General features: G+C 36.4%; 1 protein-coding gene across 2 annotated transcripts in view; it reads right to left on the reverse strand.

The window, feature by feature from the left end:
- LOC145999989 (uncharacterized) overlaps positions 1-25,677 on the reverse strand; it is a 30,323-nt gene extending 4,646 nt beyond the window's left edge. Inside the window, exon 1 of one of the 2 annotated variants that reach the window (XM_083137289.1) lies at positions 25,562-25,677. The gene's annotated coding sequence lies outside the window, so the exon portion shown is untranslated. Of the gene's footprint in view, positions 1-4,707; positions 4,840-25,561 lie in introns of those variants that run through there. The other variant, XM_083137290.1, reaches the window with a different exon arrangement.
- Positions 25,678-25,935: the final 258 nt, after the last annotated feature.

The following is a 25,935-nucleotide window of genomic DNA, read 5'->3' on the forward strand; positions in this document are numbered from 1 at the left end:
AGGGTAGTTGATTTCCGGGCAATATATAGAGGAGAACTTTAAAATTGAAGTCAGTGAGATGTAACAACGAAATGGGTTATCACGTGGCTTTCAAATGTCATCTCCATCCACAACTCGACATATTCCCACAGAACTTAGGCGATATGAGTGATGAAGAGGATAGAATTTTTTATGTAAATACATACAGTATCTTCATATAATACTAAAATCAATGTTATAGGGTATTGTCTTTGCGAATAGTGGTATTTAAGATCTAAAAGTGTTATTGTTACATATATTAGCTTTTAGCACATATTTTAGTTATTTTTTACATATAATGTCCATATTTTCAAACATTTTCCTGCATATATTCCATTTTCATGCTAATACTACATTTTCCTTTCTTGTCTTAAACAGTTTACAGTTCATCTGCATTTTGTTCGTTTTGTACTCTGTTTATTTTAAATCTTGACAATAAACATTGGATCTGTCTGTCGTTGTAACATTGTCAAAAACAGAGAATGCAATCTCAAGCTCTCACTTTAACAACCCATTGCATACACTTTCAATGCTTCATGTCATTGTAAATATGTCTTTAGGGACAATAGGAGATTCACGATTCAGCACTCAAAATAAATTTTGATAATCCATTTTTTTTTGTGTTTGGATTTTCAATTACAGTTAATGTCATGTAAGCCTAATATATTTTATTCAGCTAGGTGAGCAGATTGTTTAACGAAAATTGCCATTTGTAACAATTGTGGGTCCATATTTCATTCCATGTTTTGATTAACATAACTAAATATATATTTTACATATCTTACAGTTTTTTAGTACACATAAATCCGTTCCTTGGTGATGAGCAGAGTGAACAGTTCCATCAGAGCATTCCTGAAATGTAGCAATGTTGCCACAGACTATTGGAACTAGCTCCTCAAACAAGGAAGCAAATGTGAATATAACAAAGAATCGGTCAATGTAACGAAAGCATTTTTAGTATCATATCTAGAATGTGCATGTATATGTACGTATTTACTTTTTACACTTAGATTATGAGTATTGTTGGCAGTCCACCAGGGAGGTGAATAGCTACTTCGAAGCACGTTTAACGAGGTATATCCTTAATATCATTGGGTTTAAGGTTCGGAAAGTTTTTGTTGCCAAAACTAGGGAACAAGGACAGTTTACTTTCTCTTGGTAGACAATGTTGAATATTGAGGTGCTATAATACAGGGGCAAAGACTGAAAAAGGGCGGGAACAACTGCGCCCCTTTCCCCTAATCGCCGCCACTGCAAAGCATTGCAGTCAAGATTTCTCATAAACATCTCCGGCCGACCTGCGTGGCGATGTAGTTAGCACAACGCGCTACGAAGCCAGAATACCCGGATTCGAATCAAGACCTAGGCATGGGTGTTGTTTATAAGTGTCTATTTCATCAAATTATCACTTATCCTGGTCTTAGGAATTAGCCAAGAGAGGCAGAAAAGCGAAGTATTTTTTAAAAAAAATCCTCAATCTATAGGTGATATTGAGAGCTTTGCTCAGAAAATAAGAGAACATCGAGACAATAAAAGAAGTGGCAAAAATGTAATGTTGATCCTATATATTTTAGAACAACCATTAAGAATATATTTGGTTTGGTTAAAAGGCCAAAGCCCCTCTTGGCATGACTTCGGTTCGATCGCTTTGGAGTGGGCACAAAGAATAGTGTGTCGCTTAAATTGATGACTTTTGGTTTATGGTTGTGGGCGTACCTGCCTGTTTTCAACCAGTGGTTAAGTCTTTCAGCATACTCAGTGTTTCCATTTGTTTGTATTTTGAAGTTTATCATGGAGAGAATAATAGCTACAATATTTTTTTAATAATATGCTAAAAATAAATATTATGTACAAAGATATTTACTGGGTATATCAGTTCGATTTCTCAGAAGCTACTAAAGACAGAAACATAAAATTAGGTGGACAGAAACATTTACCTAATCGTAAGCTAATGTGATACAAAGCATATTGATCTGATAGTCTGCCTGTCTATAGCAGTCAATGTTTAACTTTCGATATATGTAAAGATGAAGCTACAAAGGTGTAAGTTGTACTGAAAGATACATAAAGTACGTATAAACATAGTCCCATAGGGTTTTTCCCGATTGGTCCGTCCTTAGTCCGTTCATGTCAAAAATCCAACCATTCACTATCTGTTCGTTGCTCGGAGACGAATGCAGATTCAGAGATACAATTTTCTGAACGCCAGGTTATGGTATAGTGGTATATTATCTTGATTTGTGTGCCCGTCTGTCTGTCAGTGGAAGTCAAAAATTGATAAGACTCTGCATTGTAAGCATGTATACGTAACCAAAAAGGAGAAATATATTTTGTGGTTATTATGCTTGATAATATTTTAATTTTAATAATATACAGTGTTCAAATGGGTATTAGTTCTGAGTACCCCTTCATCTTTTTCATCCTTACTCATACTCATCTTCGCGATTAACCAAGAAGCGGCTGTAAAGCGAAGTAAAATAAACCAAATCAATCAATCAATTTTAAAAGATCATTAGCTGTATTGATTTTGCAATTTAGGAAACGTTACAACAATAAACGTTTATGCAATAAATTTGGACCCAGTTGGTAACAAATTATGATATAAATTACCATCATTAGCAACCAACAAACCGCGGGATATAACAATGTACTGATTAGTATCCATGGAGTATATCGCGAATATATAGTAAATTCAGGTTCAACTTGATTTCCACTATTGTCAAATGTTCTAACATTACTGACATATTCGTTAATTGCTTCTAAGGAAAAAATTGGGCTGTCTTTCCTTACTTTGTTTACCGGCCCCTGAAGCTTTTAATTTGATTTGAAGACATGATTGACATGTTCCTAAATCATAGAATACAGTTCTGTCATTTACAGTACCAATTATGCTGCAAAATATGATTACGACACGTCAATATTGTCAGCGTAATTTTTGAGCCGAAAGCGAATTTCAGACATGTTACGTAGTATTGCATTTTTTTCAGGTTTACCATAGAGAGAATAATATCTACAATATTTTGCAATAGTGCATTTGCATTAACGATTAAAGACTCTACTAATGTTCTAGTAAAATCCATGCTAACTTACGCTTGTATTGTGTGGGAACACAATGCACCATCTTACAAAAGTTCACTGCAAAGTACACAAAACAAAGCCTTAAGAATAATAGCCAATGCTGATAAACATGTTTCTAATATACAAATCAGGGAAATGTTAGATCAGGAAACGCTTCATGTTTTTATGATAAGACAAAAGATAAAATTCTGGAACAAACAACCTCATCCTACTATACATAATATAGGACAACGGGATCCGTTAAGAAGAACTCACAAAATGCCACGACTTAAGTAAAATTGCAGTTTAAATATGAGAAGAACAAGATGGGTGTAGAAACAAGCAAATTAAGTGACAAAAATCAAGGAGTGAACTGATGACCAGCTAACCATCTCTCTCTCTCTCTCTTTCTCTTAAAAAAAGTAGATCAGGTTCAGTAGCTACCTAGCCTAGTTTAACGTATAATTAAGTCATACTCCATAAATACATTGTCATATGATCACTTTGCCCTACAGTTGTACAACACGAATAACCGTCCCAAAACAATAAAGAAAAGACGAAGACATGATAGAAGACCGAATTTCCAAATAAGAAAGCATGGCAACAAATCATGTCTAAACTTCGATACGTAAAAAATCGCCAAGATTGCAGATGAGATATGATAATAATTTGCTAAAAATAAATATTAGTTTCTATTACAACGGGATATATTTCATATCCAACATGTGACTCCACCATATATCGAGCTCGGGACAATTTGATTACAAAGCGTTGAATTATATTGTGGACATCTGTGTAAAACAAAGACACGAGCAATACAATCAAAATACTCTGATATCATAATTTGTATTTTAGATTTAAATTCTTTAGATTATTTAAGTATGATCTTGAACAAACTAAACCTTGAACCACTTCCCTTAAGAAGAAACAAAAATGATCACAAACGCCTCTCGAAAATCTTAGAAGGTGAGATTAGTTTAACTGTCGAAAATATCTATATGAGCTGCACAATATCTTATAAGAACCAACTGTGTTTTAATAAGAACTTATAAGGAATATAATAATAATAATAATTTATAGACTTTATAGTCAACTATTATAATTATTTCAGCTGTTCCTAAGGAGTGCTTTGTATTTTAATGCGTTTTTTATTGCATATTTTAATCTACATTTCTAAACTTCAGAGGAAGTCTTCAGTCAATGTTAATTAGAAATTTAAATAATAACGGCAGTTTATTTTCTATGGTACCTTAACATATATTTATCTCTCTTTTATGTACTCTCATGTCAACTTTGCATTTCGTATTTGTAACATATATATTTTTGTATGAAGTGCTGTATCAAGGCTCTTCAGCAGTATAATATGTAAGTAATTAAAACAATTATGAATTTATACATTCTTTCGCCTCATACGATGCTGTTCTGTGAAAATAAATAAAAATATGTTATTATTTAAGAAATGATACATTTAACAAAATGCAAAATTGCTTCAGACACCGAATTGCACTTTCTGTATGAAAAATATGCTTTTTTCGATTCGTTACATCGAAAACGAAACAATATATGAACGTTGGAACTCTTCTACGACAAATAGTTATTAAATTTAGCTTGGTTAATAATTGAAATTCTTACCTTTAATAGTTTCTAAACACAGCTTCGTGAATAGTAATGATTGTGAATGAGCAAAAAATTGAATGAGGTGTTAGAAAAGCATCCCAGTTTAGATGAACAATCAGCACGCACTGCTGGTGAAGTAAATTTTCAAGTGCTAAGAAATTGTTGCAAATGTAATCTCCGACTAACAGCTGCGCACATTGTAGTTTGGCTGATTAAACCCATCACCGTAGCTTGCAATGTGCATTCCTGCAGTGTTTGCATAAGTCATAGTGTAGAGTGATTCCGTTATAAAGTGATTACGGATAGGAGAGGAAACAAGAGTGAGTTTTACGTCAGTGAAAAAAGTAGTTTTGAACACCGGACGGAATCTTTATTGCTTATGGCGGTAAGTGTGATATTTTATTCCTATAGTAAACATGGCCTAGTTGAATGCATGCGAACACATATAAAGCAATCAAAACAGGTCATTAATCTCAGATGATTACCCAACGATCAATACGATTCGCGTACAGGATAGGTGAAATTACTAGTGCTGTCATCATATTTTTGTATGTTTTTTGCTCGATATGTTTAACAAATGTTTGTTTGAAATTTGGTACGAAGTCCAAAATTGTTTTCTAAATGCTACTGCTAATTATCTAAACTTATGTTGGACATTGTACATTCTTTTTTCACATTTCAATTATATTATTTCACTTACATTTTTTGCAACATTAATCCAATCTTCAGCAATATAACCATAAAAACTCTCTCCTTTTTCACCATGTTTGGAGATGAGAGGGTTTTAACTAATGTTTTTGGCTTTGTGCGAAGGGCGGGACTTTTCCACTCTTTGTGATGAAGTTTTATTTTAGTGTTTCCTTATTTTTTTAATGTGTTGTGTAAGTCCTGTACAACCTGCACCTTTAACCTTTCCTAAAGGATTTTCACACCCTCATTTTAAGTCTTAGGTAAGGATTTTAGATAGTATGGGGATTTCCTCCCGCACATATTGAAACGTGCAAAATGTGCCGATGTACCCCTACAAAAAAAATTACAAAGAGATGATTTCTTGCGATAATTCTTCGAGAAAGGTTCACCACATTTGCTTGCACTTAATTTGTTCTAACCTTCTAGCATGCAGTATAATGAACCCAAACTAAATTTTACAATGGGTCTTCTGTAATAAGGATTGCATAGTTGGTTTGAAACGAAGGTCCAAGAAGTAAATCTCATTGGAAGAGCACAGAAACATACTAGCAACATAAACAGTTAATGTTTCTGATATATTGACCATGGGTTTGCTCAAATAAAGATGTAATGACCATATAGTATTAAGAAATACCTTGACTGTTTAGGGGAGGACAGGTCATTTTGATCCTTGAAACATCTAAGTGCTTTCCTCTACAGACTTTTAATCTTCACAGCTGTTTGTCATCCCTGTTTGGCGATGACAACAGTGTTTTATCAAATGTTTCTAGATTTTTGTGAAGAGCTGGTCACTTCCACCTTCTCTGAGGAAGCTTCTAATACCTTCTGACTTTTTAATGTATTGTGTTTGTCTTGTGCAGGTCTTTTTACACCCTTTGTTTTAATTTTTTAAGTCAGAATTTTAGAACTCCGTATATATTGAAGGGTGCAAAATGGCCTGAAGTGCCGAGGAACCCTAAAATTTTAACTCATTCATTCATTCATAATATTGAATACGAGTAAGTAGTTCGTTGGTTGGTAGTATGCTCATAATGTAATCTATATCAGCACCGTGGCTATGTTCACCATGGGACAAGATCTTAGCCAATTGCCAATTGATACGTCTCAATTCATTGTAGAAACTACGGTATTTGTTTGCAATAATAAAATTAATATAGCCAAAATTCAAATCAGGAAACTGAAAAGGGGTATTTACGATAACATACTAACTTGTAATGGTGCACTCGTCAAAATTTTAACACACTTAGGCACTGGCGGTGATTGGGTTCTAAAACTACGGGGGCAAGGACAATTCACTTTTCCTTGGTACATAAGGTTTAGCATAGTGCGGGGTCAAAAGTGGCGAAAAGTGCCCCCCTAATCGCCGCCACTGCACTTAGGTCTTACATAAACATATTCACAAACACATGCATCCTAATCACAAACACAAAATGCATTTCAACATTAAGGGAAATTGATCCTTAAAATACTTGATTCTGCAAAGAAGAAAGAACTTCCATGATAGTGTAGTAGCTTAGTATGTCGCCTTGTAAACAAGAGTTCCTGGGTTCGATTCCCGGTGGAGGTCTAACACATAGTGGTTTGTATTCCACTTTAAAATGTACCAGTTCTGATTAGTATATCTGAGCATAAAGCGTACTTAAAACTAACAAGTAATGCAAGAAAATGACCTAGTGTACGGACAAGCCTCTTGAAACTTCTTACAAACAAGAAAATTGTACTCTTTCATAACGAGGAAGGCTCTAAGTGTAAAGTTTTGTTTAGTGACTACAATATTTCGTGGTTTGGGAGGGAGTAGCAAGCCAAGTTTTGTTTTCAGGGAGGGAGTTAACGAGGCATATTCTTCCCCGCTTCAGTTTCAAGTTATGTTCCTCCAACACCCGCACAATAATTACCACAATTTATGTGACTGAAATAAAATTATATACAGGGTGACTGGTAATTAGATGTATTCCCTGAAAGGGGTTAAAGTAGAGACAATTTGCAATAAATTTGACCATATGATACCCCGTCCGAAAATTAGTAGTTTTCGAGATAATCGAGTTTCAATTGTTTTTTTTTAAAAAATGACAATTTTCCACATAAAAAGATGAATTGAGAAAAAACTGCTCATTGTATGGAACATATTTCAGCGTTTCCTGATAGCTAACAAATAAGTGGTTCATTGAAAAAAAAGTTTTTCCCAAATAACAATCACATGTAAGTAACGGGTGGGTCTAAACTTACAAGTGATGATAAAAAAATGCACTCTTAGTTTACTTGGCAACGTATTAATAAAAAAAATGGTATGACACGAAGCGTACAAATTACGTAAATTACTTCCTTGTGACATCTGCTATCCAACAAGGTACAAATGTTGCTAACATACACATTTGTGTACAAGAAATAATACTTCATTCATCTTCATGTGAATGGAATCAATGAACAATACAATTAAAGAACATTACACGTCTTGCTCAAAGTGGGCACCTCCGTTACGAATGCAGGCACGCAGGTTTTTACGGACATTTTTTATCTTAACTCGTGATGTGATGGTGTCCTTGATGTGTTGACCAACTGTTAAGATCCTCTCCCTGAGCTCTTCTTGCGAGTTTACCGGTGTCTTGTCATGTGGCTCCAAATGTAGAAGTTGCAAGGCGTCAAATCGATAGGGGGATCGAGCTGGGCAGTCATCATGATGATAAATCATGTCACGTCTTGTAGCTAGAGGCACATCCTCCAACAACATTGCCATCCCGTTCCTCAAATATTGTTCATAAGTGATGCCATTTAAGATTTGGGGCAGGAAAAATGGCTCGATCAAATGATTGTTGATTACGCCCATCAATACTTCTGCCTGGGCGTGCGACAGTGGCTGGATGAAAATTACCCAAAGAAATGGATTGGCCGAGGCGGTCCGATTCCCTGGCCGGCTCGATCTCCCGATTTGATGCCTTGCGACTTTTACATTTGGAGCCACATGACAAGACACCGGTAAACTCGCAAGAAGAGCTCAGGGAGAAGATCTTAACAGTTGGTAAACACGTCAAAGACGCCATCACATCACGAGTTACGAGAACAAATGTCCGTAAAAACCTGCGTGCCTGCATTCGTAACGGAGGTGCCCACTTTGAGCAAGACGTGTACTGTTCCTTAATTGTATTGTTCATTTATTCCATTCACATGAAGATGAATGAAGTATTATTTCTTGTACACAAATGTGTATGTTAGCAACATTTGTACCTTGTTGGATAGCAGATGTCACAAGGAAGTAATTTACGTAATTTGTACGCTTCGTGTCATACCATTTTTTTTATTAATACGTTGCCAAGTAAACTAAGAGTGCATTTTTTTATCATCACTTGTAAGTTTAGACCCACCCGTTACTTACATGTGATTGTTATTTGGGAAAAACTTTTTTTTCAATGAACCACTTATTTGTTAGCTATCAGGAAACGCTGAAATATGTTCCATACAATGAGCAGTTTTTTCTCAATTCATCTTTTTATGTGGAAAATTGTCATTTTTTAAAAGAACAATTGAAACTCGATTATCTCGAAAACTACTAATTTTCGGACGGGGTATCATATGGTCAAATTTATTGCAAATTGTCTGTACTTTAACTCCTTTCAGGGAATACATCTAATTACCAGTCACCCTGCATGTATATATATATATATATATATATATATATATATATATATATATATATATATATATATATATATATAATATTCAATTGACATTAACTTTACAAGGGGATGCGCTGTGGACCCCCTAGCCCCCTTCCGGACGTCCAGATCTTGTGTAAAAAATGATTTTGCTCATTGCCGTTTACATGTTTTGTTACTTTATGTAGATCTTCTACCCTGTGGATTGATTACAAGATGAATGATTTGATTGATTGAATTGGCGTTTTTAAGTCCACTTTATGCACAGTAAGGCTAATCGGGACTGGACCTACAGTTTAAAGTGGGATCCGAACCACTATGTGCCTCTACTGGGTATCGAACCCGGGAACCCTTGATTACAAGGCGGCGACGCTACCACTGCGCCATCGGGGAGGCCTTAGATGAATGATGCAAAAGGGGAAGAATCTTACCTAGGATTCAAACCTGGGATCCCTGAGTTTAGCACGTTACTTTTACTACACCACAGAGGTTAACAAGTAACTTATTAAACCCTTAGATAAGTTACGTCTCTTAAACTGGCATGAAATATTTTCACTTGAATCTCACATTTTCCATAAACCATCTCTACGATACTAAAGTGGAATCCAACAAAATCTGTTACTATGTGTAATTGTTGCTAATGACTGCATCCACGCTTGCAGTACAGATTTCAGCGACAGATAAGTAGGTGGGTGAAAACTAATTTGAAAAAAAAAAACATTATGAGTATTATTCCTGTCTTCAGCTATTCGATTGTGATCTTGAGAAGGTGATAAACGATAATGGAATGTTTTGTTACTACTTCGTAAGTAATATATCAGTAGCGGTGAGTTTGACGACCATAAATTATTAATTTATTGCAAGTGAAAACTGAAAAGAAAGTCACAACAAAGTCTGGGTAATATGGTATGTATGTATTGTGGTTTTAATGCAGTACTTCGTTTATTTCACTATTTCTGATGTGTTTTGAAGTTATGTTGATGGTGTTAACTAACTCTTAAGTTGTAACACAGGCAATAACATCGAAAAATGTATTTTTTAGAAGCAAGTTATGGTTGACTAATTAAAAATCAACTTTAGAATATTTTTTCAGTGAAATTATCTAACGGAAACGGAAGCTAAGATAGGTGTACAGTGGGATCCATTAGTATTACCGTACAAATTGTCCATGACTATTTTCATTAATTTTTCTCTTACATCCTATGTGTTTTTAAGCGATGGATTTTTATGTATGCTGGTGCAGAAGTTGTCAACAGCTTGGTTTGAGTTTTATTTTAATTCTTGAAGCTCTTATTGGGTCAAATAAAGTGCACGAACCTGGTGATGGAGAATTTGCACGACAATATTCATGGGTCCAGCTCTACATTTGTTATTGTCAGAGAAAAGAAGGGAAAGATTTACATTATAACCTTTTTTCATAATTTCCAGAAAGAAATTAACCCGCAGAAGCATAAAACTAATGCATTGCAATGCCGTTTTATGTTTTTTTTGTTTTTTTAATAAAACTTCTTTAATGAATGCTCGGCGCTGCTTCTTTTGGTGCACATTTGATTAATACCATTGTATACAACAATAATACTAGTAGAGAGGCAGCACTTCATTCCTACGCGTCAGCAAAAATTCGATGCGACTGGTGTTATGTTACATCCGGTCGTAGCGGTGTACGAGCGATTTTTATTGTTGAGTCAGCAGAACGTGTCTGATCACGTTGAAGGCATCGGAAGCGGTGGGGGAGGGGGGTCAATGGATTTGTCACGTTGTTTTTTGATGTATGCTAACCTAACACGTGCGTATGTTTGTGTGTGTGTGTGTGTGTGTGTGTTTGTGGAGGAAATGCGCGCGCAACCATTGCGTATGATGCAAACACATGAAGAAATGATTTAAAGATGGCGCCGAATTTTGCTGTACCCCGAAAGCTTAGCGGCTAAGGTTATTGCTCTGTGAAACAAGAGGCGTCGAGGGTTCGATTCCTGGTAGAGTCAATATTGATTGGTTGATAGATTGATTTAGTTTTTTTAAGTCCATTTTATGCACGGTAAAACTAATCAGGATTGGACCTACAGTTGAAAAGTGGTGATTCGGACCACTATGTGCCTCCACCGAGTATCGAACCTGGGACCCTTTGATTACAAGGCGACGATGTCAATATTGAATGGTCTCGATTAGCCTGTGTGTACATAAAGCCAACAAAATGGTTGAGTTCGAAAATCGAGTTGGGTTAGTGGTTAATGTTGTCACCTGGCAATGAAGAGGTCGCGGGTTCGATTCTCTAGGTAGTTAAATTAGGCCAATTGTTTAGTCCCGCCATTATAGGTCCCCGATTAGTCCATCTGTGCATAAATAGTGTTTGAATAAAATCAATATGGCGGCCTTGGGTTAGTGGTTAATGTTGTCGCCTGGTAATGAAGAGGTCGCGGGTTCGATTTTCTAGGTAGTTAAATGAGGCCAATTGTTTTGTCCCGCCATTATAGGTCCCGATTAGTCCATCTGTGCATAAATAGTATTTGAATAAAATCAATATGGCGGCCGCGTATTGTGTTCAGCGGCGGTGGCGGCGGCGGCGGCTGGGCGCGGCGCGGCGCGGGGCGGGGCGGGGCGGGGCGGGGTGGCGCGGGGGGTGTTTTTTATTCCGCGAGATGTTTTAACCAAGTGGTTGAGGGTTCGATTCCCAATGTTGGTGAAAATTGGATATTCAATTGTATTTGTTTAAAAGTTCCGATTAGCTTTTTTGTGCACAAAGAGAAAATGAACTAATTGGAAATAGGATGTTTATGCTGTAATGAAAAGGTCCCGGGGTTCGATTCACAATATCAAATTGGCTGATAATGATGTTGTTTTTAAAATAAAATAAAAAGAAGTGTGTTGAGTCCCCATTAGTATTTATGCAGGAACAGATATTAAAAATCAAAACAAAATGCCTTTTGATTACAACGCAAAGATAAATTAGAATCTGTTGTTTTGCTGTGTGGGGCCCCAGTACCGATTAGCTTAAATGCATAAAGAGTTGGTAAAATAAGCAAGATGGCCGTCACTATTGTTTTGTGATCAAAGAGGAGTCACAGGTTCGGTTCAATCAAAGGAGGTAACATTCTATGTTTCAATTCCATGTAAAAGTCTAAAGTTATGTTTCGATTAACCTCAATGCATAAAGAGGAATTAAACAAAAAACAAGCAAAATGGCGACAGATGTGATATAAGAAAAATTGAATTAGTTTTTTTATAGTGACAAGAAAAAATAGCGAATCACTGTTAGAAATAGAATGAAAATAAAGATACTTGCCTTTGCGTGTCCAGCGCTGTGCAGAAAAGCTCTCATGCTTTATCTCCGACAAGTCCACAATACACAATTTTTTTTATTGTATAGTTAATTATTAATGTTGTTATTAACACAGATTCTTACCAGTGTGAAGAAAAGCTCTTATGCTTTATCTCCCGACAAGTCCACAATATACACTTATTCATTATATAGTTAATTATTAATGTTGTTACTAACACCGATTTTTACCAGTGTGAAGAGAAGCTCTCATGCTTTATCTTCGACAAGTCCACAATACACACTTTTTCATTATATAGTTAATTATTAATGTTGTTATTAACGATTGTTACCAGTAAAAATATAAACCATGAGGATTTTTAAAGGGGTGATAAGTGAAAAAAAAAGCCAAGACATATATTTTATCCCTGTTTATTAACAATATTTACAAAATTCAAAAGAGCCGCACACACACACACATACATATATAAAATGTTTATATTGTGTCACCAGTTTATCAGCATGTTATTTAACAAGTTTTTATTCTTCAAGTTTGTTCACTCACCCACATAAGGAATTGTGTCACTATCATATCCATTTTCTGCTGCAACCACTGAATTAAAATGTTTCACTATTTTTTCCACAAGCATGTTCTCGCAAAAAACAAACACTTCTTTGGAAAGTCTTTTTCCGTCGATGTTTTGTATAGACAAAGGCTCAGGTTTTGTACATCCATGTAGATGGGAAAGCACAAACTTCTCCTTATTACATGCATGGACAGGGGAAATATCTGTGCAACCGAAACATTGTTCGCGAAGGTCGAGAATGCAAGATTCCACACAGTTTCCGAAATATGATTTCAGATACGGCGACACTGTTTCACACATAACTTTCGCATGCTCGATGCACGCAAATATGTTCATAAAGTTCCGCCACGAACTTTCTGCGATGAACACTATCTCCAGGGAACCGTAAGCTAAAATCTTCCTTATAATGATCTGACGGCGATTGTACAGTGTGGTTATCAGCAATTCATGTTGCTCACTTAGTGGGTAGGAAACACGAGGTTGCTCACCTGGAATAGCGATGTAATTGTCGATTACTGGAAACAATTCCTGAAGAGCGTGCCACTCCTGCAACTGTAGTTCAACACCGGCCGCCCCGCTTCTGTGTAGCCTGACCACAGGTTGGAAATCCAGATGAGAGGAAAGTCCGATTGAGATAACCTTTGTTTTCGAAGCATTCAAGTAGTAGACGTGATCAAATAATATCGACTGGCGTATAAGACTAGTTACTTGTTTTTGTTCTTCAGGTAAATGCTGATCGCTCTCTTTCTGAAGAACCCCCTTGAAATTAGTGTACGGTTGAAATCTTTTTTTCAGCGGCATTGAAATAGAGGATTCCATGACTAAGAACTGCGAGATACTGCATGTCGCAACGTGCAGGTATACATTTGAAGAAATGCGTGGGTGTGTTTTTGAGACGCATGCGCGCGTAGCAAACCAAGCATGTGCTGGACAAAAAAGGTGGAGGGGGCGGGGCCTTACAAAGATCAATGGTGAGAGAAAAATCAGCAGAATATCATAAACGTCATATTGAGGAAATATTGGATAACAAATATTAATTAATTTAATTAAAGCATCAACCGCATTGTCGACCTGAAATTAGGTTTATAGACAGGGGGCAAAATGGAAAATATCGACGATGTTCTAGTATTGGATTGTTTCTGTATTTCCATCGGTATAATCCTCCACCACATTTGAAGCATACTGTTTTATCCTCTTTTTGAATGTAAAAGAATCCTGCTTCGGACAGAGCTTCTACAAACGGGAATTCTTTTGATTGCCAGTTTCTGAAAGAGGACAATCTAGCATTGAAAGATCCCATCTCTGGATATTGCGTCATTGTTCTGTAAAGACACAAAACAAGATAAATATTATAAGTAAGCTGTTGTAAACTGTAACGCTACAAAATTATTAATATACTATTAGGACTATATGTAATTTGTATAAAATTTCAAACAGTATTTACTGTCAATATTTTCTAGTATACGTACCGAGTATTATAAATTTAATTTACGAGTCAGCAAATAAGTTGTTATAATATTGTCGTTTTTTATCGGTACTGGGAATAAAATTTGAAATTTATGCATGGGTTTACCAGAGGCTCTATGGAATAAATGCAGAAAACAGTAATGCCCACAGTACACAGACCCGTAACTTTGTATCTGATGAGTGTTGTACGTATAGAATTTAGAGTTACTTTCCAAAAATCGCAAATGGTTATGCACATGTGGAGGTTTTCCGTAACTATCAAAAAATTCCCCCCGGGAGTTACTGTCTATGTAAATTGCTACCCAGTGCTTCCCGGGGCTATCTTTGGGGTCTGTATTTACAATCAACGCTGCTGGTAGTTCCACATGTACAGGTAATTCATTAGCTGCGAAAACCCCCACATGATGATTGTCAAAGGCTCTATTTGATATTAACCCGTGAAGCAAATTTAAAGTCGACAGCATTGCTGGACACTAAATAGTAATATTGTGCAACTCACCTTTTTATACTTCAAAGTCGACGGTACACGTCACAGTAGATTCCAGAACCAATTTGATCTGGACCACCAAGCTGTTTATCGTTGTTGAAACAATGGAGAGCCCTCTAACACAACGCTGATGCTCGGAATATGTAGGCGGGTTTTACAAACGCGCATGCGTGCAGTGTTAATGCTATCTGGCATTTGTTGTGCTGTTGTAAAGTGAATTTTGTACTATAAGAAAATTGTCTGTATGTGTGTGTGTGTGTGTGTGTGTGTGTGTGTGTGTGTGTGTGTGTGTGTGTGTGTGTATATATATATATATATACAGACACACACACATATTTATTTATTGATGAAGTATATATATATATATAACACAATACAATATAATATATATATATATATATGTATGTAATTTGAAGATACAACATATCAGTAAAATCTAAAAACTAGAAAAATATTCATAACATTCGATTTTTATATTATATGTAATTTAAAACATTCTTCACAGTTTGAGAAATGGAGTGCTTGTGGAAACACCCGTTCTCTGCAATATTGGCTGGTCCATCAGGATGCGGAAAGACATATTTTGTGAAGCATTTTCTCCAGTGTTTATCCCAAATGGTAAATGTAAAATTCAACATTATTTTGGTGTGCTACGGGGAATGGCAATCTGCATACAATGATTTCCCTGGTTTTGTACAATTTCGGGAAGGAATGCCTAATATTGACCAATTTGTGACAAATTCTGGACCTCATCTTATTATTATCGATGATCAGATGAGGGAATGCGATCAAAGAGTCACAGATTTATTCACAAAAGAGTGTCATCATCGTGATATTAGTCTTTTCTTTATCACTCAAAATCTATTCCATCAGGGAAAAGGGAATAGGGATATATCTTTAAATAGTCATTATATTGTATGCTTCAAAAATCCAAGAGACAGAGCCCAAATTAATTATTTATCTAGACAAGTATACCCGGAGAATCCAAATTTTATAAAAGATGCATATTACAATGCACCGCTGAACCCCATGGATATTTGCTGTTTGATCTGAAGCAGAACACTCCGGAAGAAGTACGTTTTCGGTCGCGGATATTTCCCGACGATGATATCAATTATGTATATATTCCTACAAAACAAGCAAGCATAATCACTAGTCGTTTATTCTGTCATCATGGCTCCAAGAGTGAAACACGCTAAAGTGCTCCAAGTTTTGTCGGATGCTAAACCAGCTCTTCGCACAGCGATATTACAAGCTGCTGATTCTTCCTTAGTTAATTCAATCTGTGAGTGTTGTTACAATGTTCTAAAAGGGAATGTTCCTCTTTCAACACCTCAAAAAACAAGATTGAGCCGGTACAAGAAGGTGATACGTAATCTCTCTGCCAAAGGACACTCTACAAAGCAGAAGAAACAGATACTAGTGCAACACGGAGGATTTCTACCTGCGTTATTAGCCCCTTTAATAGGAGGTGTGTTATCAAGTTTATTTAAGTGAAAAAAAAATCTGAACATGGAGCATGCTAAAAAAATGGTTATAATACCTCAAGAATTTATGGATAACATAAGACATCCTGTTATGTCTGCACCGTCTACATCCTTATCGCAATTGGATCAGGATATGCAAGTAATTTTGAATCTCAAAGGTCTTTCGGATGATGAAAAATGAAATCGTTACAGCATTGTGCTCCAAAAATTTCTGTCTATTACTCGAAAACAAAGAGAACCTGTGTCGCTACCGATTACAGAATCTACTGAGAAGTTGACTGATATGAATGAAGAAATTCTAGCTGCTACACCTAGCATGTATCGTAGAAAAGCCGAACTGTTGTATGAACGTCTTTTACATAATAGTAATATTGATTGGGATAAATATGGGGCAGTTTTTATTAACAATAATAAAATTGAAGGCTCAAATATTGTCGATCTAGTATCGGATATAATTCGACCACGAAAAACAAGCAATCCTGTTGGATGGCAACTGTTCAATAGAGCTCTGGCGTTATCTAATATTCCTCAAGAATATATTGGAAACCCCCGGAGACAGGAGTTTATTCAACAGATTGTTTTTGGCAACCCCGGACGCCATGTTCCGCTGTCCGGAGCTAACCAAGAAGAGGCACAAGAATTAACAGAAGCAGAAGAAGAAGAAGAAGAAGAAAAGGAACCAATTTCTTTTGTATCATCATTTCCAGGGCATAAACGTAAACGTACTGTTCCAGTTTGGTCAAGATACAAACCATGAGCGAAAAAATATTAGAGAATATCTGGTACAATCCATCTCATCCAGCATCCTATTCTACAGCTTCAACACTATGGAAAGCTGTAAAAAAAATCCATACCATTGTCAACAATCAAACATTGGTTGACAAAGCAAACTGCATACACTTTGCATAGACCTGTAAAGCGTCGATTTCCGAGAAACTTTTATTTTGTGCATAATATCGATGACCAATGGCAGGCTGACTTGAATGACATGCAGAGTTTGCGGAATCACAACAAAGGGTACAGATATATACTCACAGTTATCAATATTTTTAGCAGGCATGCTTGGGCTGTCCCTGTAAAAAATAAAACTGGTGTATGTATAAAAAAGGCTTTCCAGCAAATTTTCAAACAAAGCAAAAGAAAACCTTTGAAATTACAAACTGACAAAGGGCGTGAGTTTACCAACAGTATTGTGCAGGAATATCTCAAAAAACAAAATGTAATTTATTTTACAACAAAGAATCCTGATATTAAAGCTAGTATTGTTGAAAGATTCAACAGAACTTTAAAGGAACGCATGTGGAAGTATTTTACTAAGCAAAGAACCAGCTGTTATGTTAATGTACTCCCAAAGCTTTTGAAAGCTTATAATCATAAAATTCACTCGAGTATTAAAATGGCACCAGCAGATGTTACTCCTGAGAAGGTTTTGAAAGTATGGCACAATATGAATGACAAAAAACTCAAATCTGATTCATCTCCACTATTGTCATTGAAGATGCCATTAAAAATAGGAGATACAGTGAGAATAACAAAAACCAAAAAACACTTTGACAAAGGTTACATGGAAAATTGGACAAGAGAAATATTTGTGGTTTAACGTATTTTGAAAAGAAATCCTCAAGTGTATGAATTAAAAGATCTACAAGGACATAAAATCGATGGAACATTTTATACGGAAGAGTTGCAACTGGTCCGCTTACCGGATATGCATGAAATTGATAAAATCCTTGCGACCAAAGGTAAAGGAGCCAGTAAAAAGTTGTTAGTTCATTGGAAAGGTTACTCCAGATTATTTGACAGTTGGATTAGCGAATCGTCCTTGGAGTCAAACAGAGAGAGAGAGAGGCATAATTTTTTCTAGGTATTCTCATCAGTGGTACAAATAACCTTCATAACACATCATGAGAAAAGCAAACGCTTTCTACCTTACTTTGCCTAGTAACAGTCCCATGAAATATTTCCCAAGTAATACTCTAACTAACTACACCACAAAGCTTCAGAACCGTGTGGAGTTGGACACCAACAAATGGGAGATGGCATTGATAGAAGTGCATTATCCTTATTCAATACTAAACATTACAAGATTTAACAACTATATTCAATATAAATCTATGGATGATGTCAAATGGAACGAACTTCGAATATCCGAAGGCTATTACGCATCTATAAACAGCATTGTTGCAGAAATCAATAAATATTCTGAAACATTAAATTTTAGTCTCCGAAATCATCCTGCGTACAAACATGTGACTGTTGATATATCTACCAAGCAGAGAAACATAAAAGTACGATTGTCACCTCAAATGGCACGGATATTAGGTTTTAAACCGACCGATGATCTATCAGAAGTAAAAATTGGACGCTCGCCTCCAAATGTTGTGAGAGAAATTCCTTCCCAGATGTATATTTACACAGATATTGCGGAATCACATATGGTGGGAGATGCTGTCGCCCCTCTATTACGTATTATAAACATTAATCCTATGGAACATACTTTTGGAAGTGATGGTGTGCAAATTTTCGATTCACCACATTACATCCCAGTGCAGAAACATAATTTCGAACAAATAGAAATTGACTTAAGGGATAGCACTGGTGCACACATCCCATTCTCCTTCGGACTAGTGTGTTTGAAACTTCATTTTAGACGTTGTGGTGAAAAGCTCTGATTATGAATGACCCATATTTTCAATACTACCATCAACAAGCTGGATCTGGTGTGGGTAACATATATTACGGTGCTGCCTATCAAAAAGGACATGGCATTGGAAGTTTTCTTGGAGGACTTTTTCGGTCAGCTTTGCCTCTTATCAAGAAAGGAGCGAAAGCTGTAGGGAAAGAAATGTTAAAAACAGGGATAAATGTGTTAGGTGATGTTGTAGACAAAACACCCCTAAAACAGTCACTACAATCCAGAATTTCGGATGCCAGATCAAATCTTAAAAGAAAAGCTGAAACAAAGCTAAAGGAAATGATTGGTTCTGGTTATCAGGGTCATAAACATTTCAAAAGGAATCACTCTGCTTCGGGACAGCGAACTGGAAGGACCGCTCAGAGAAAGAAGAGATCCAGTGCCAATACAAACACCAAGAAAACAACCAAACGCAACTGTAAGAAAATTCAAATAACATCAGATATTTTTGATTAGATATGGCACTAATTAGGGAGAAATCATGTGAGTGTTTTAAAAGTGAATTGGATATTTTCTCGGTAAAACCTACTCAGACAAGCATCTTAGAACACCACACCATCGGATACAAACCTGTTAGTTCTCTGGCAGATAATGCCCCCACCGAGTTTGTAATACCTGGACATGGTGATGATTATATGGATTTAGCACACACAATGTTGAATATAGATGCCAGAATTGTAAAAGCGTATGGTCAGTTATTGCTACCCACAGATAAAACAATTGGGCCTGTCAATGATTTTCTCAATGCAATGTTCAGCGAAGTACAAATCTACTTAAATAACAAACTCATCTCGTTTCCATCTCACATGCACCCATACAGGTCTTATTTTGAAAAAGCACTGAACTATGACATATCTGCAAAATCATCTCATCTCCAAAGTGCATTGTGGTACAAAGATACAGCAGGCGCTTTTGATAACGTTTCGGAAGACAACAAAGGCTTTACAAAACGTAACCAACTAACAAAACAGAGTAAAACATTTGATATGTTTGGTTACTTGCATTCTGATATTTTCAATCAAGAGAAATTTTTGATCAATGGAGTGGAAATGCGAATAAAACTGATTCCTTCGAAAAACACTTTCTGCTTGATGCGATTAGATGACAGTGAAGGCAAAGTGGAAATTCTAGATGCTACACTATATGTGAGAAAAGTATCGGTCAGTTCATCCATCAAACTTAGTCACAATCGCATATTGCAAAAACATACAGCAAAATACCCTCTAACAAGAGTACAACTTAAAGCTGTAACTATTCCAAAAGATATTGTTTCAAAAACAATTGACAATGTGATACTTGGACGTCTTCCGAAACGATTAGTTGTGGGGTTTGTTACCAACGATGCATTCAACGGCACTCTGTCTACAAACCCATTCAATTTTCAACATTTCAATTACAACTTCTTTACTTTATATGTTGATGGAGTCCAAATTCCCGGCAAACCACTTCAACCAGACTTTGAAAACAACAAGTACATAACAGCATATCACACATTATTCTCTGGAACAGGGATACACTATATGGATGAAGGAAACAATATATCGCGTGAGGAATACCCCCAGGGATACGCATTACTTGTTTTCGATATAACACCAGACGCAGCTGCAAGTGCCATATCCCACTGCAGTCTTCAACGGCAAGGGGCTGTTAGCTTGGAAGTCCACTTCAAATCGGCTTTGGAATCTACTGTGACTTGTGTTATCTACTCTGAATTTGACGCTCTCATGGAAATTAATAATCAAAGAGATATTCATCTGGATTAATTGCATAACAAGGTGAGTTGCACAATATTACTATTTAGTGTCCAGCAATGCTGTCGACTTTAAATTTGCTTCACGGGTTAATATCAAATAGAGCCTTTGACAATCATCATGTGGGGGTTTTCGCAGCTAATGAATTACCTGTACATGTGGAACTACCAGCAGCGTTGATTGTAAATACAGACCCCAAAGATAGCCCCGGGAAGCACTGGGTAGCAATTTACATAGACAGTAACTCCCGGGGGGAATTTTTTGATAGTTACGGAAAACCTCCACATGTGCATAACCATTTGCGATTTTTGGAAAGTAACTCTAAATTCTATACGTACAACACTCATCAGATACAAAGTTACGGGTCTGTGTACTGTGGGCATTACTGTTTTCTGCATTTATTCCATAGAGCCTCTGGTAAACCCATGCATAAATTTCAAATTTTATTCCCAGTACCGATAAAAAACGACAATATTATAACAACTTATTTGCTGACTCGTAAATTAAATTTATAATACTCGGTACGTATACTAGAAAATATTGACAGTAAATACTGTTTGAAATTTTATACAAATTACATATAGTCCTAATAGTATATTAATAATTTTGTAGCGTTACAGTTTACAACAGCTTACTTATAATATTTATCTTGTTTTGTGTCTTTACAGAACAATGACGCAATATCCAGAGATGGGATCTTTCAATGCTAGATTGTCCTCTTTCAGAAACTGGCAATCAAAAGAATTCCCGTTTGTAGAAGCTCTGTCCGAAGCAGGATTATTTTACATTCAAAAAGAGGATAAAACAGTATGCTTCAAATGTGGTGGAGGATTATACCGATGGAAATACAGAAACAATCCAATACTAGAACATCGTCGATATTTTCCATTTTGCCCCCTGTCTATAAACCTAATTTCAGGTCGACAATGCGGTTGATGCTTTAATTAAATTAATTAATATTTGTTATCCAATATTTCCTCAATATGACGTTTATGATATTCTGCTGATTTTTCTCTCACCATTGATCTTTGTAAGGCCCCGCCCCCTCCACCTTTTTTGTCCAGCACATGCTTGGTTTGCTACGCGCGCATGCGTCTCAAAAACACACCCACGCATTTCTTCAAATGTATACCTGCACGTTGCGACATGCAGTATCTCGCAGTTCTTAGTCATGGAATCCTCTATTTCAATGCCGCTGAAAAAAAGATTTCAACCGTACACTAATTTCAAGGGGGTTCTTCAGAAAGAGAGCGATCAGCATTTACCTGAAGAACAAAAACAAGTAACTAGTCTTATACGCCAGTCGATATTATTTGATCACGTCTACTACTTGAATGCTTCGAAAACAAAGGTTATCTCAATCGGACTTTCCTCTCATCTGGATTTCCAACCTGTGGTCAGGCTACACAGAAGCGGGGCGGCCGGTGTTGAACTACAGTTGCAGGAGTGGCACGCTCTTCAGGAATTGTTTCCAGTAATCGACAATTACATCGCTATTCCAGGTGAGCAACCTCGTGTTTCCTACCCACTAAGTGAGCAACATGAATTGCTGATAACCACACTGTACAATCGCCGTCAGATCATTATAAGGAAGATTTTAGCTTACGGTTCCCTGGAGATAGTGTTCATCGCAGAAAGTTCGTGGCGGAACTTTATGAACATATTTGCGTGCATCGAGCATGCGAAAGTTATGTGTGAAACAGTGTCGCCGTATCTGAAATCATATTTCGGAAACTGTGTGGAATCTTGCATTCTCGACCTTCGCGAACAATGTTTCGGTTGCACAGATATTTCCCCTGTCCATGCATGTAATAAGGAGAAGTTTGTGCTTTCCCATCTACATGGATGTACAAAACCTGAGCCTTTGTCTATACAAAACATCGACGGAAAAAGACTTTCCAAAGAAGTGTTTGTTTTTTGCGAGAACATGCTTGTGGAAAAAATAGTGAAACATTTTAATTCAGTGGTTGCAGCAGAAAATGGATATGATAGTGACACAATTCCTTATGTGGGTGAGTGAACAAACTTGAAGAATAAAAACTTGTTAAATAACATGCTGATAAACTGGTGACACAATATAAACATTTTATATATGTATGTGTGTGTGTGTGCGGCTCTTTTGAATTTTGTAAATATTGTTAATAAACAGGGATAAAATATATGTCTTGGCTTTTTTTTTCACTTATCACCCCTTTAAAAATCCTCATGGTTTATATTTTTACTGGTAACAATCGTTAATAACAACATTAATAATTAACTATATAATGAAAAAGTGTGTATTGTGGACTTGTCGAAGATAAAGCATGAGAGCTTCTCTTCACACTGGTAAAAATCGGTGTTAGTAACAACATTAATAATTAACTATATAATGAAAAAGTGTGTATTGTGGACTTGTCGGGAGATAAAGCATAAGAGCTTTTCTTCACACTGGTAAGAATCTGTGTTAATAACAACATTAATAATTAACTATACAATAAAAAAAATTGTGTATTGTGGACTTGTCGGAGATAAAGCATGAGAGCTTTTCTGCACAGCGCTGGACACGCAAAGGCAAGTATCTTTATTTTCATTCTATTTCTAACAGTGATTCGCTATTTTTTCTTGTCACTATAAAAAAACTAATTCAATTTTTCTTATATCACATCTGTCGCCATTTTGCTTGTTTTTTGTTTAATTCCTCTTTATGCATTGAGGTTAATCGAAACATAACTTTAGACTTTTACATGGAATTGAAACATAGAATGTTACCTCCTTTGATTGAACCGAACCTGTGACTCCTCTTTGATCACAAAACAATAGTGACGGCCATCTTGCTTATTTTACCAACTCTTTATGCATTTAAGCTAATCGGTACTGGGGCCCCACACAGCAAAACAACAGATTCTAATTTATCTTTGCGTTGTAATCAAAAGGCATTTTGTTTTGATTTTTAATATCTGTTCCTGCATAAATACTAATGGGGACTCAACACACTTCTTTTTATTTTATTTTAAAAACAACATCATTATCAGCCAATTTGATATTGTGAATCGAACCCCGGGACCTTTTCATTACAGCATAAACATCCTATTTCCAATTAGTTCATTTTCTCTTTGTGCACAAAAAAGCTAATCGGAACTTTTAAACAAATACAATTGAATATCCAATTTTCACCAACATTGGGAATCGAACCCTCAACCACTTGGTTAAAACATCTCGCGGAATAAAAAACACCCCCCGCGCCACCCCGCCCCGCCCCGCCCCGCGCCGCACCACGCCCAGCCGCCGCCGCCGCCACCGCCGCTGAACACAAAACGCGGCCGCCATATTGATTTTATTCAAATACTATTTATGCACAGATGGACTAATCGGGACCTATAATGGCGGGACAAAACAATTGGCCTCATTTAACTACCTAGAAAATCGAACCCGCGACCTCTTCATTACCAGGCGACAACATTAACCACTAACCCAAGGCCGCCATATTGATTTTATTCAAACACTATTTATGCACAGATGGACTAATCGGGGACCTATAATGGCGGGACTAAACAATTGGCCTAATTTAACTACCTAGAGAATCGAACCCGCGACCTCTTCATTGCCAGGTGACAACATTAACCACTAACCCAACTCGATTTTCGAACTCAACCATTTTGTTGGCTTTATGTACACACAGGCTAATCGAGACCATTCAATATTGACATCGTCGCCTTGTAATCAAAGGGTCCCAGGTTCGATACTCGGTGGAGGCACATAGTGGTCCGAATCACCACTTTTCAACTGTAGGTCCAATCCTGATTAGTTTTACCGTGCATAAAATGGACTTAAAAAAACTAAATCATTCTATCAACCAATCAATATTGACTCTACCAGGAATCGAACCCTCGACGCCTCTTGTTTTACAGAGCAATAACCTTAGCCGCTAAGCTTTCGGGGTACAGCAAAATTCGGCGCCATCTTTAAATCATTTCTTCATGTGTTTGCATCATACGCAATGGTTGCGCGCGCATTTCCTCCACAAACACACACACACACACACACACACACACACACACACACACAAACATACGCACGTGTTAGGTTAGCATACATCAAAAAACAACGTGACAAATCCATTGACCCCCCTCCCCCACCGCTTCCGATGCCTTCAACGTGATCAGACACGTTCTGCTGACTCAACAATAAAATCGCTCGTACACCGCTACGACCGGATGTAACATAACACCAGTCGCATCGAATTTTTGCTGACGCGTAGGAATGAAGTGCTGCCTCTCTACTATACTACTAATAAATAAATATGTACAAGCACAATAACTAAAAATGTTGAATTCTGTGTTACTGATTTCAGTGCTGAAAGAACACAAATCTTCATACTTTCAAGTGTATATTGCATTTACTTCTGAGCGATTACAAAATATACATAACCTGTTCCCTGCAAATATTTATTAATATTGCCTTTCTACTGAAGTGATAGATCACCGTGATCAGAAAAGAGTAGGACTAGCCCAACATCAAATAGTTGTATGTTCCATTCAAAACCTCATGTTAGATGTTAAGTTAAATGGCTTTATTAAGTGCTTATAGTACCTAAAAGTACCCTACTTGAAATATTTCGTTTATCCAAATATAAATCTATACTCTCAGCTTATAGCTAAATAAAGGAAATATACATATTATTTCGATCATTATTCCAACTTAAAGTGTATGTATGGTATGAACATGCTGATAATATTCATAATTTTGTCAAGAGATATGAGGATAAAGTAGAGGATGCAATAAAGTATTCATAACTCTAAGTTAGAAGTTTTAAGTTTTCTTACCTTTCAGCGACTAGCACGTATTACCTGTCGGCAATAAAAAAAGTTATGTTACATATTATTGTGAGGCCTGAATCCTTTTATCATCATCAATGCGTATTGCCACTATATTTATTCTTAGCTCGCAATTAAACTGTTTTGTATGCTTGGCAATTTTAGCCCAATACTTTTTTCGTCTTTGCACTATTGTATTGCATCCACAATGTAGTATCAATATGAACAATCTGCTATATTATATTTGTTTATAGAAAATTATGTTTTCTTGAAGTTTAGTTGTGCAATAAACATAAATGTTTTCGGTAAAGTAAGCTATCATCTTTTGAAGTAATATGCCTAGACATTTCGTTATGTAGGGCTACTAAAGCTTGTTAAAATTT

This window comes from Lepisma saccharinum, chromosome 16 (assembly GCF_977018435.1).
Source record: "Lepisma saccharinum chromosome 16, izLepSacc3.1, whole genome shotgun sequence".
NCBI classification, from domain to species: Eukaryota; Metazoa; Arthropoda; class Insecta; order Zygentoma; family Lepismatidae; genus Lepisma; species Lepisma saccharinum.